The sequence below is a fragment of the Dioscorea cayenensis genome, chromosome 10, assembly GCF_009730915.1.
Source record: "Dioscorea cayenensis subsp. rotundata cultivar TDr96_F1 chromosome 10, TDr96_F1_v2_PseudoChromosome.rev07_lg8_w22 25.fasta, whole genome shotgun sequence".
Taxonomy (NCBI): domain Eukaryota; kingdom Viridiplantae; phylum Streptophyta; class Magnoliopsida; order Dioscoreales; family Dioscoreaceae; genus Dioscorea; species Dioscorea cayenensis.
The window spans coordinates 3,967,427-3,979,588 of record NC_052480.1 but is presented as its reverse complement, the minus strand read 5'-3'; the positions used below and the strand labels follow the sequence as shown (position 1 = coordinate 3,979,588).

At 30.0% G+C, this 12,162-nt stretch overlaps 1 pseudogene; it reads left to right on the top strand.

Annotated features, from left to right (window-relative positions):
• Window positions 1–6,643: 6,643 nt before the first annotated feature.
• Window positions 6,644–11,524, top strand: LOC120270200 (annotated as a pseudogene).
• Window positions 11,525–12,162: the final 638 nt, after the last annotated feature.

Genomic DNA, 12,162 nt, shown 5'->3' with positions numbered 1-12,162 from the left:
CTGTAATGTTTGTATCTATGTTTTGACTGGTTTGACTAGGTGTTTAGTGAGTGGGCCCCACTGTTTGTTTCATTGCCTTAATTTCCGGATCTTGCCTGATGGTGGATTATTGGTTTTTCCTGTTTTTGATTAGTGGAGGCTTTTAATTGAGTTTTTGGGTTGCTTTTATAGGTTTAGCTGTGCAACCAATCTTCTTGCTCTCCAAACTCTCTTATCCTTGAAACAACTCAACCTTGGCCGAATTTTGGTGTCATTTTCTTTTCTCTTTATGCTTGGTTTTTGAGTGGAACTTGTCACCAACAAGCTTAGAGGTAAGCTTGTTATTTTCTTTAGAATTCTGAGAAGTTATTTGAGCATGTTTTTCATGTCATTGAGTGTTTTTGGTCATTTTGAATAATTATGAGTAGCATGCTTTTGTAATTTTAAGCTTAAATTCTATGTGTGCATGTTGCAACATAGAGAGGTTTGGAATCTGCAGCCTTATTTTGTTAAGATTTTATTTATCTCTCTTGATTTTGCAAGCTTGTATCTACCAAGGGATGCCTATAATTTAATTATAATATTTGAGTATGCATCTTGTAAGTCTGGTCATGTAAATTAGCATTCATGTTTTGAATTATTTGAATATAGGTTTCCATGTTTGTAAGCTTGACATTGTGAGTATGCAGCCATGTTAAGTTAGTTGATTATTTTTTTTATAAAATTAAACATATGGTCATGCATGTTGGTTTGTCAGCATGTTTCCTTAGTGAAAATCGGCATGATGCTTTTGTTTTCTTATTAATTAATTTGGTGAGATGAGCATGCAACTAGAGTGTGTTCTTTTGATACATGTAAACATGATGTCTGCAAGCATGTCTCTTAAACATTGTCCTTTTAATTAAGTTCTTAATCCTGTTGATCATGAGATCTTAAGTTTTAGTTTGGTTTTTAATTGATGTCTTATATATATGTGTGTGTGTAGTTCAGGTTTTAGAAATTCTCTTTCGTTGAGAATTCATCCATTTCTTGGCTTTTCATGCTAATGTTTAGTTTATTTTAGTTTTTCTTTTAAATAAGAAGTTGATTTATAAATGCTTGTGAGTGCATGTTAGGAATATAGATTTTTATAATATGAAACATGTGTTAATGATGATTATTAGTTTTGAAAATTTTGATGTGCTGGTGCTTATTTCATAGCCTTCCTGGAGTATATGTATATGTATAGTTGATTTTTTGTTGGCTTAACTCCTTATTTCTCTTGTAAACTTTTAGTTGCTAGTATGTGCATGATTGTTCTGTTGTCTTGCTAGCTTTGAACTCTTTTATTTGTTGAATTAGCTTGAGCTATAGTTGTAATTTAGGCCCGGCCCAAGATTTGTCACCTAAATTAGATTATTCATGCAGGTAGATCCATACCGGGTCAGTAGTTCAGCGGGACTTGGTGAACCCAACTCTGTAGCTTCGGAGCCGGATAAGCTCTCGCACTGTATAATTCCGTATTTCTGGCAATAATTATTATTTTAATTATTGCATTGTTTGATAATTTTATTTATTTATTTATTTGCGTGGTATTTATGTTTATTTATTTATTTTCTTATTTGCATTATTTATTCAGAGAATTCCTCATCGTGATTCATGATTTTACTGCGGTTTTTAGTACATCTCCATTTTACGGCTCAGACTAGGAGGAGTAAGTCCCTAGCCATGTGCACATGTTTTGTAGTAAGCGCTACCCCATCTGCGGTCGAAGATCCGGCACTACGGTGTTGATATTACGATCGCTCGCATTACATTCGACTTCATAGTCGAAGATCCGACCCGTCTTTGTTGATTTCGCTATTAGCGTGAGGAGATGTATTCGCGTGTTTTTCGTGTTTTTTGGATTATTCCGATTACTACGCGTATTTTCGTGATTACGATGTGAAGCATGAGCTATTATTACGCAATATCCGCTATACACGTTGTTTGATCTGCGATCCTCATCGGGCCCTTGTGGCTCATGCACTCATTGTCTCGCGGGAGAAGATCAAGTTTAGGTGCAGGGGTGTCGGAGTCGTATTATGCTGCGTTATCGTATCTTGTTATTACCTTGTGAGTGTAAGACTTGTATTCGATTGTATTTGTAATTCTCAATTGTTGGGTTGTATTTGTATTCAGAGATTTGCTAAAGTCCGTGTTGTAGTATTCGGGTTTCCAAGTATCCTATTTCGTGCTTTTGTGTTCTATTCATATCCGCTTGTTAGGGTTGACTCGACCGGGGTTTTTTTAAGCGAGGCCTTGCACCCGGTGGGGCCCAGTCCCATTGGATGCGGTGACCCGATCCTCATGAGCCCGTACGTGGGAGCTGGGACGTGACATTTGCATCCATAAATGAGAGAGAGTAACACATTCTGTACATGTAATGGTTTTATTTGTGCAATACATACAAAATGAACATTATAGATCCCTCAACAAAACTGCAAACTCCAAAATGAACATGTGCAGCTTCATCTTCAATGTCTTCAAGTTTGTCTTCCTTGTGTGCCATCACTAGTTGCTGGAGCCCCAATACCTAGTGGAAGCCAAGCTTTTCTTTTTTTGGTAGCATCTCCCTCATTGTGCTTTGCATCGGGTTTTTTTTCCTTGTCCTTCAATTTTCATCATAGGTTGCCTCCAAGTTGTGCTTTTTTTCTGCTCCTTGTGTGGTGGTGTAACTGGCCCCTCTTCTAATGCTCAGTTTCTTCCTCTTCACCAAACTTCATTTAGAAAAAATCCAAATTTTCTTCACACAAGCAAACATTGCAGAACCAGAACACCAAGAAAAAATGCAGCTTTTCTTTTCTTTGTGAAAAGAAAATCAAAGTTAAAAAAGAAATGAGTGATAATCATGCACCAAGAACTCAAGATCATCATCTCACCTTCATTTAAAGAAAAAAATAAAAAAAAAAAAATAAAAAAAAACTTTGCAAAGCAAACACCACAAAAAAAGAGTTCTTTTTCATATAGCCGACAAGAAGAAAGGGAGTAAAAAAAACAAAGTTCTCCCATAAGTTCAAACCAGATTTTAAGATAAACACACCAAAAAAATAAAATAAAATAAAATAAAAACTCACGATATTTTAGGACTTCTCCTCTTGGTGGTCAAACCTCCCAGTTGATCGACATCAATCACCGATCTCACGGGACCTCACTGGATCCTTGCCTTCCTTACTGTAAAAAGTAAGACAGAAAAATCGTTGCTTTCAAAAGGGAAGAAAAGGTTGGAGAAGAAGAGGATGGGGGAAGAAATACAAAGAAAAGCCATATTGGAGAAGATCATCGCACTCTCTAGCGATTGTCCTCAATCGACGAATGGGACAGGGAGAAGAGAAGAAGAGATTGAGGAATTAGAGTCTCAAACGAGGTTTAGAGAAAAAGGGAAAGGAACCTAAATACGAATAGAGAAGCTGGCGTGCCGTTACTTTGCTTGGGTGACAAGACACGCTGAGCTGGACCCTCCACGTAAGCTGGTGAGGTGTCGAGCATGGGATGACAGTGATTTTCTAGCAACCACGTCAGACAGATAAATCAGGTTACTTGCAACTGACTTGTCGGAGAAACAAGATCAAAGATGAATATTCTTTTTTATACAAATAGAAGTTAGTAACCAAAATAAAATACAAGTTAAGCCTAAAAAAATGAAGCCGTAAATTTGAAGTGTTAAAAATGATGCCATTGCAACCACCAAAATAATCATTTAGTTTGGAAACTTTTAAGGGTGTGTGCGCAAATCCTGACAAATATAATCAGATTTGGTATGCCCTTGTTAATAATTTTGTCATGTATACCATGTCCTTGTCGCGGCATTTCATGTGAGAAAAAATAAATTAATATCATATTATTAGTTTTAAACTTTCTAAAAAAGGATTGTATTTCTCTGAGATAATACAATCAGATTTTGCATGTCCTTGTTAATAATTTTGTCATGTATACCATGTCCTTGTCTCAGCATTTCATGTGAGAAAAAATAAATTAAAATTACAATATTACTTTTAAACTTTCTAAAAAAGAGTTGTATTTCTCTGAGAGAAAATAAATATCTTCAAAATTTATTAATTAATTAATATCTTATTAATCTCAAAACTTCAAATAAAAACCATGGAATATAAAGTTTACATATGAATTTTAAAAAATAATATATTTAGAGTTAATTTTCACAATCAATCAGAATTTAAAAAAGATAAAATTCCAAAACCTAGCCCACTTAATTTTAAATTTCTTAAAGGCGTATGCAAACCACACTTCCATAACAACACACGTAGAACCCCTTCGCTTATTTTTTAGCTTTTAATTTTTATATTTGACAAAAATTTTAAAAATTTAATACTCTTTCTATTCTAAAATACATGTCGTTTAAAGATGTAACATTAAATTTTTTAAAATTTAATATAAAAATCAACTAAATTATAAAACCATCTCTCTCTTGGAACCATATATTTTTTTGGGACTATAAATATTACTCTCTTCATTTATATCACTTAGAAAATTAAAGATGGGTAAAATTGGAAAAAATAAATAAATATTGCTTTGATATTGTAAAACGACAACTATTTTAGAATATTTTTTCTTAAAACGACTTGTATTTAGAATGGAGAGAGTAATTAACAATATTTGCTAATCAAATTTTTATTTTTCATTTTTTTTTAATAAAAACAACAAGTACCACCCACAAAAGAGTTATCAAAAAAACATACATGTACAATAATACACATACCAGCTATACAAGTATAGTGATGCACTAGCTAAGATGGTGCACCAGATTCTTAATTTAGCATTGCTATCAATAAATATTCTCCTTAAAAGTTTGTACCTTTGTATATATATATATATATATATATATATCTACACAGGGAGCCAAAAGGATCAAGCAAAATAATTGAACTCATTGATTGGTGGTCACAATGTTCTAATCTTAATCAGAGTTCAATGACCATTACTTTTTTCTCAGTTGCAAGGCATCAAATTGATTAATTTCATGAATCAACCAAATAATATCTTTCTCCCTCTTTCACTTGGGGTCCGTTTGGTGCTTTGTAGGGATATATTTTTCCAATAAATTTTTTTTCCGTAAAGTCTTTCTCTAGTATTTCTTTGTAAAGTTATATTACAACATTTGTTATGTTTCCGGAAAATTATAATCTAAACGCATGTAAAGTTAATTCATCCGTTTGATGTAAGCAGGCTTTTCAAACAAAGTTACGGTCAACTATTAAATTATTTTAAAAATTATTTATATTAATAATTATTTAATTAATCTTTAAATTTGTTATCTGAAAACAAATTCAAAAATTAATTAAAAAATAATGCTTTCTTTCAAAATTTTAATATCTAATTAATTTGTTATCTTAAAAATCTTGTTATGAAAAGCAATTTTTAATGAAAAAACTAATCTTTAACATAATTTAATCTTTTTGTGATTATTTCATTAATTTTTATTATGAAAGAAAAAAAATTTTAATTGAAAAAAAGAACTTTATTTGGGTAATTTGATCATTTAACAAATGTCACAAGATTACATCCCACGATGTAATCTCTTTCAGTGTTTCACACCCCCTCCCCTATGAATCACTTTCACTGGTCAAAGGAAAAGTGACTACATTTTGACCATTACTTTACACACTTGGTTTACAAATCAAACAGATGAAAATGATTCACATCTATTATTACTTTCCCTGACAAAGTAATAACTTTCTCTCTTACCAAACGGGCCCTTAATTTTATATGAATCAAGTAATGCAAGGATAATAATACTCCTATTAGTTAATAGATCTATCTTAAAATCAAAGTTCAATAAACCACTCTTGTAAGTTACCAAGAACTAATTAAACTCCACTTCATCTATTGGACAGTACCCCTAGAATCATGAATCAAATTGAATAATAAAACTAAACTTCATTCCTTATGGAATTTGAATGGGAAAAATAAATGGGTATGGTAATGGTAATAAGAAGGAATGATAAGTGTTTGATTTGCACAAAATTTATTGGGAATCAGACGAGAGGAAGAGAAAAAATGGTAAAATTACTATTTTGTCCTTAGTGCTAATAAATAATATTAAAATACTATTTGTGATAAATTTTAAATTTGTGAAATATTTTGTACATTTTTTTACTTAAATTATTACCAAATATTAACTAAATAATTTACTTTAATTATGATTAATTTTAATTAGTATAATTTATTATTATAAATAAATATTTGATGTATTATTTTTTTAATAAAGGTAGGATATATAAAACTACTCTATTTCGAAATATTAGATATTATTATTAATTTTAATGATTATGATTAAATATTTATAATAAATAGATCATATTATTATTATTATTAAATTAAAAAATATTGAAGCAATTATGAGAATAGACCAAATATGTCAAATCTCATCAATTCCTCTCTATTACTCTCACATTTAAGAGTAATGGAAATCAACCTTGGAAGGATTCAATTCCTATTCATGTACTATTTAAACAGGTGTTAGCATTAAAATTTGTGTCTATTCCCCTTTTTAGTAATCATTGTCCTCATCCAAACACACCTAATAACACTTTTCAAAGCATTGGATTTGACTCAAATTAGAGTATGATGAAAGTGTTAGGCTATATATATATATTTAATGACTTGGTTGAGCTTTGAGGATCAATTAATGGACTCAATTAGGTTGATATTTCCTTTGATTCTTTTAGGTTTATTTTTGTTTAGGAATTTTGTTGACGCACATCCAAACTATATTGATGCATTGGAGAAATCAATTTTGTTCTTTGAAGGCCAGAGATCAGGCAGGCTTCCTACTGATCAGAATTTGGAGATCTAACTATGGACTCATTGATGGTTCATTGGCTAATGTGCTCCTCTTATCTTATATATATATATTGTTTTCTTTTTTTTTATTTTATTTGTTTATATGTATTAGTTTATTAGATGTTCGTAAGGACTAGTTTATTTTTATTTTTTTAAATAACTTGGTCAAACTACATATTTAAATCTTAATATTTGATTTGAGAGAGAAATGAAATATCAATTGTGGGAGGATAGGTTAAGTGGATAAACCACATGTATTAAAATAAATGTAAAGAAACTATAAATTTGAACCATAACAGATAACAAAATATCAATTGATATTTTCATATGTTTTTCAATAGGATGAACAATTTTCTATTTAATTTATGTTTATTATTGTACTTAATTAATTTAATAAAAATAAATGCGTTTGTATATAAATAAATAAATAACACTTATAAAATAATAATGAAACGTGATCATTGTGTTTTAGGATTTATCTTAACTATTCTGATTAATGCTTTGTAATTATTAATAATATAAAGGCAATTATATATATATATATATAATTTTTTAGTGGAAAATAGTTTGGCCATTTATAACAATCATAATTCATTAATAATACAAAACAAATAATATTCTCCAAATATCTTTTAATAAAAAAGTATTCTTTTAATTAAATATTACCACAATTTAGGTATAATTAAAACCACAATTGAAAAAAAAAATATATAATTTTCAGGGTTCGCGATAATATTTTTGACATTATCGCCTATTACATTACGAGGTAATCTTTTTAGATTACTATGTTTGAGTTGGTAACCGTGGTAATATTAAAGGTAATCTATAATTACCAACTTTGAAATATTACTAAAAAACTTGATAATTCCATTACCACTAAAATATGTGACTATGGGGAATTACCAAGTTGGTGATAATATAATTTTTTTTTTAACAAATATGTCTTTTTATTTAAAAAAATAATTTTTTAAAATTTCATACTTCAACTGTCGGATAAAAAAAATAATTTTTTAAAACTTCATACTTCAACTGTCGGATAAAAAAAATAATTTTAGATAATATTATTTTAAAAATATCTTCAACTTGGAAATTTTATTTATTTTTATTATAATTAATTTTTTTTAATAAAAATTATATTTTATCTTCACTTTCCATTTACTTAAAATTTTACATACAAAAATTATTTTGAAAAAAATATGCAAAAATTAATCTTGGATGTTATAATTTAATTATTTTGATTTCAAATTTTATTTTACTTTAAATTTAAACTTGTTCAAAATTGTAAATATAAATATCCAACCAAATATAATTATCATAAATTACCACAACATTTTTAAACATTTAATATTCCCAATCTCATCGTTGATTAACATAAACTAAAAACCATTTCGCACTTCCAAGGTGAACCTCACCGGCGGCTACGACGACGCCGGCGACAACGTGAAGTTCAACTTCCCAATGGCCTTCACCACGTACCACCATGCTCTCATGGGCCATAACCGAGTTCAGCAATCACATGACCCCAAACAACCTCGCCATTGGCCGTGCCGCTGTCCGCTGGGCCACATACTATCTTCTCAATGCCGCCGTCGCCACCTTGGGCAAGCTTTACGTCGGCGTTGGAAACCCCAATGCTGACCACCAGTGTTGGGAACGCCCTGAAGACATGGACACTTCTAGGATAGTTTATTTTGTCTCGCCGGAGAAACCGGGCTCTAATGTCGCCGGAGAGACTGTGGCTGCGACCTTGGTTTTCCGAGTAGCTGATAAAAAATTCTCAACAATGTTGTTGAGTGTTGCTAAGAAGGTGATATTAGAATAACTAATAGTTTTAATATCAATTAATTTAAAATACATGAATTTTCATTTAAGTATTTAATTAAAATTAAAATAATATATTTGATTTGCATCTAATATATAATGAAATTTGTAATTAAATATGAAAGGAAGTACAGTGATTTGATCGGCTCCCATGTTAATGGTAATTATTATTCATACTCGGAATTCAAGGTTGAGTTGATTGATTGATTATTAAATTGAATTTGATTTTATTTATTGGGAAATTGATTGAGATTAATTTTTAATTAAGAGTTTGATATTTGGTAGGATGAATTATTACGGGGAGCTTCATATCGATTTTGAGAGCAACAAATGATGAGGCGCGCGTATGCCAAATATATACAATCACTTGGAGCAAATGAAGAAGAATTGGTATATTTAGTTGGGATAATAAGTTTGCTAGTGCCAGGGTCCTTCTATCTAGAGTATGAAATATATGAGAATTTTATTATTGAGTTTTAATTAATATTTATTTATATGTATGTATGATTTGATTTATTTTTATGCTTGTATGTAGAGAACTTTGGTTGATAAAGAGAAAGATAGTTCTTTAGATTCTTTAGAATTCAAGCCGAGAATTTCATCTGCAAGGTTCTCTTCAATTTTTTCCTTCATCAACAACACAATATACACCAGGTTATTATATTTGCATATTGATATACATATATATACATATATATAACCTAGCTAGAGTCAATTAAAAAATTTTATTAAAAAAAATTTACACTATTGTTTATTTTTTTACTTCATTATTTTAGAAAAACATTAAAAAAAATAGTTTGATCTATATTTTATGCTGATTTTTACTTGTAAAGCTAATTGAATATTAACAATTCTCATTAGTGTATAATAATTTGTTGCAATTTTAAAGTAAAGATGACCTATTATGGCAAATTACATTTTAGTTATATTTTTAGTTGTATGGTTAGTCGGAAATAATAGTTATAATTAATGGTTAAATTATCATGACATATTATTTTCTTGTCAAGTTTTTATTTTTATTTTTATTTTTAATTTGTTTTGATATGGAGAATGATGAATTACTTTTTTTTCTAAGATGTTAATGTATGTAAATTTTTAAAATGTTTTTGTAAGATGACCAAGCATCATAATAATTTTGTTTTCCTTAGATGATAGAAAAAGATATATATTAGTGCTTTTAACATTTTTTTTTTTCGAAGGTGGATTAATTTATAAAAATGAATGCTTCTGGCAATCTCCAATAGGTGACTTCCACGATATTCTTGATATCCACTTATGCAAAGTACATTATCTCCTCAAACCACACCTTCAATTGCAACAACACCTTAGATTATGCAAAAGAGATACTCTTTGTTTATGTGGGTACACTAGCAGTGCCAACGACTTTGGGTCTATTTGAGATACATGGGTCGCCGATGAAGCTCTTCACTGAGTGGTGAGAGTTCGATTCCACTGAAATACATTTCAAAGAATTGTGAATAGTGGTTGTGTATGGGTGGTTCAGTGCCCACGTGAGCGTACGTCATCCTCATTTATTCCATCGGCGTACATGCACATCCCCTGGGTCTTTAGTGGGAGGTTCGTTCCGCTCCTTTTTCCCAAAAAGAAGAAGAAGAAGAAGGTAAACTTCATCATCTCATTGGCATCTTCTTTCCCCATCAAATTATTATTTAACTGGTTCTGAACCATTTAAAAAATAAGCCCATTAATTAGCTTTTCATTATAAAATAATCATAATCATTTTTTATTTGTTTCATCTACGAATATGATAAGACTGTTAGAACTAGGTCAATCAAGACGTACAATTAGATAGATCAGTTAAGTTGTATCTAAATCTTTTACAATAAAACAAATCTTATAAATATTGGTTCCACTGCATAAAACATTGGTGTGGGGATTTAAGATTTTCGAGTTTAAATCTTATCATATATGTAATTATAATTAAGTCCCCGATTGTACGTGGGTGTAAGTTCGTAATCCAAAATCTTTGCTTTCAGGTGAAGCGTACGAGTTAAATAATTAAATTTTTGGTTCGGTGCATGCTTTGACTGTATATACACTTATTGCATCTATAAAAAATAATAAAAAAAACATGACACGCATATACACAACTGTTATTGAATATTAATAGATAATATATATAATTTTAAATTTATTTAAAAATGTCGCTATGGAAATTTAATGAGCATTTTTCTTGTGTACAAAAAGAAACTCAAAAAATTATATATATTTTCTTAAATGTAGTTCATCTTGATCGAAGGGTCAAAACAAATAATAATAATTTCATAGTTAAAATTAATTAAAGGGGGGAAAAGTATACATTACAGTACATACGGCATATATTCAAAAGGTTCACACATTGTACTTGGTGTAAGCAATGGCTTACAAAAGACAAGAAACAAATAACTATACATCACATGGTACTACAAATGGGAAGAGATATATAACATTGATATATTAATATTATAACGTCACGTAATGCAGCATGGTCAATTAAGTAATTTGACCGCATGAATGTATGTACATCAGGTGGATTACATTCTTGGAGAGAATCCTCTGAAAATGTCATACATGCATGGTGGGATTTGGTACAAAATTTCTTCAAAGAATACAACACAGGTTCTTCATTGCCATCTTTGGCAAACCATCCAAATAAAATTGGGTGCCAAGATGGCCTCCAATTCTTGCACGCAAATGGACCCAAACATGTTAATTGGTGCGGACCGTGAGGTCGTTGGTGGTTCTGATCAAAATGATGCATTACTTGATGATATATAGAACTGATTATCTGCACTCTGAACCCACAACTTACATTAATGCCCCTCTTGTTGGTTCTCTTGCTTTTTTTTTGCTGGCAGCTATGCACTGGATAGTTTCGACATTGTCTTCCATCTGTATTATGTAGAGCGTTTTGAGAAACAATTTTAATTTTTTTATAACATTTAAATTTTTATCTATATTACTTATAATATTAATAATTGAAAAATACTAATTACGTCTAATTATTTATGTAATAAATGTTCATAAAATTTTTCAAATCCAAGGTATAAAATAATTTCTATGATAGGAGTTGTTTAATTATATTATTTTATATATGATATTGTCTCAAAACTCCTCACAAAATTTTAAAAACTTCTATACAAAGCCAGAAAAAATACTTAGTTATTATTATTATTATTATAAGTGATAAACAAAACCACTCATCTTAATCAATATTGTAAAAAATAGCCAATCTCTTGATGAAAGAATTACCATTCTTCCTGTATAAAAATGTTCATGTTCAGTGATTTTTTTTTTATTTTTTATTTTTGAATTTGTGGTTTTTATTAAGTTTTATTTTCATAGATATTTGTAGAAATTGCTAGCCGCTTTAAGTTTGTAAAATTGCTAAAAAACACCCGTTAGTTTTGAAATCCCCAAAAATCCCCCTCCTTTTTAAACTCTATGTTTTTCAAAACCCCAAACCATATACGGATGTGAGCGGGTGAGTTTCAAATTTTTGACTGAAAATGCCTTGCGATGGGGAGTCGTGGTGCTGACCCA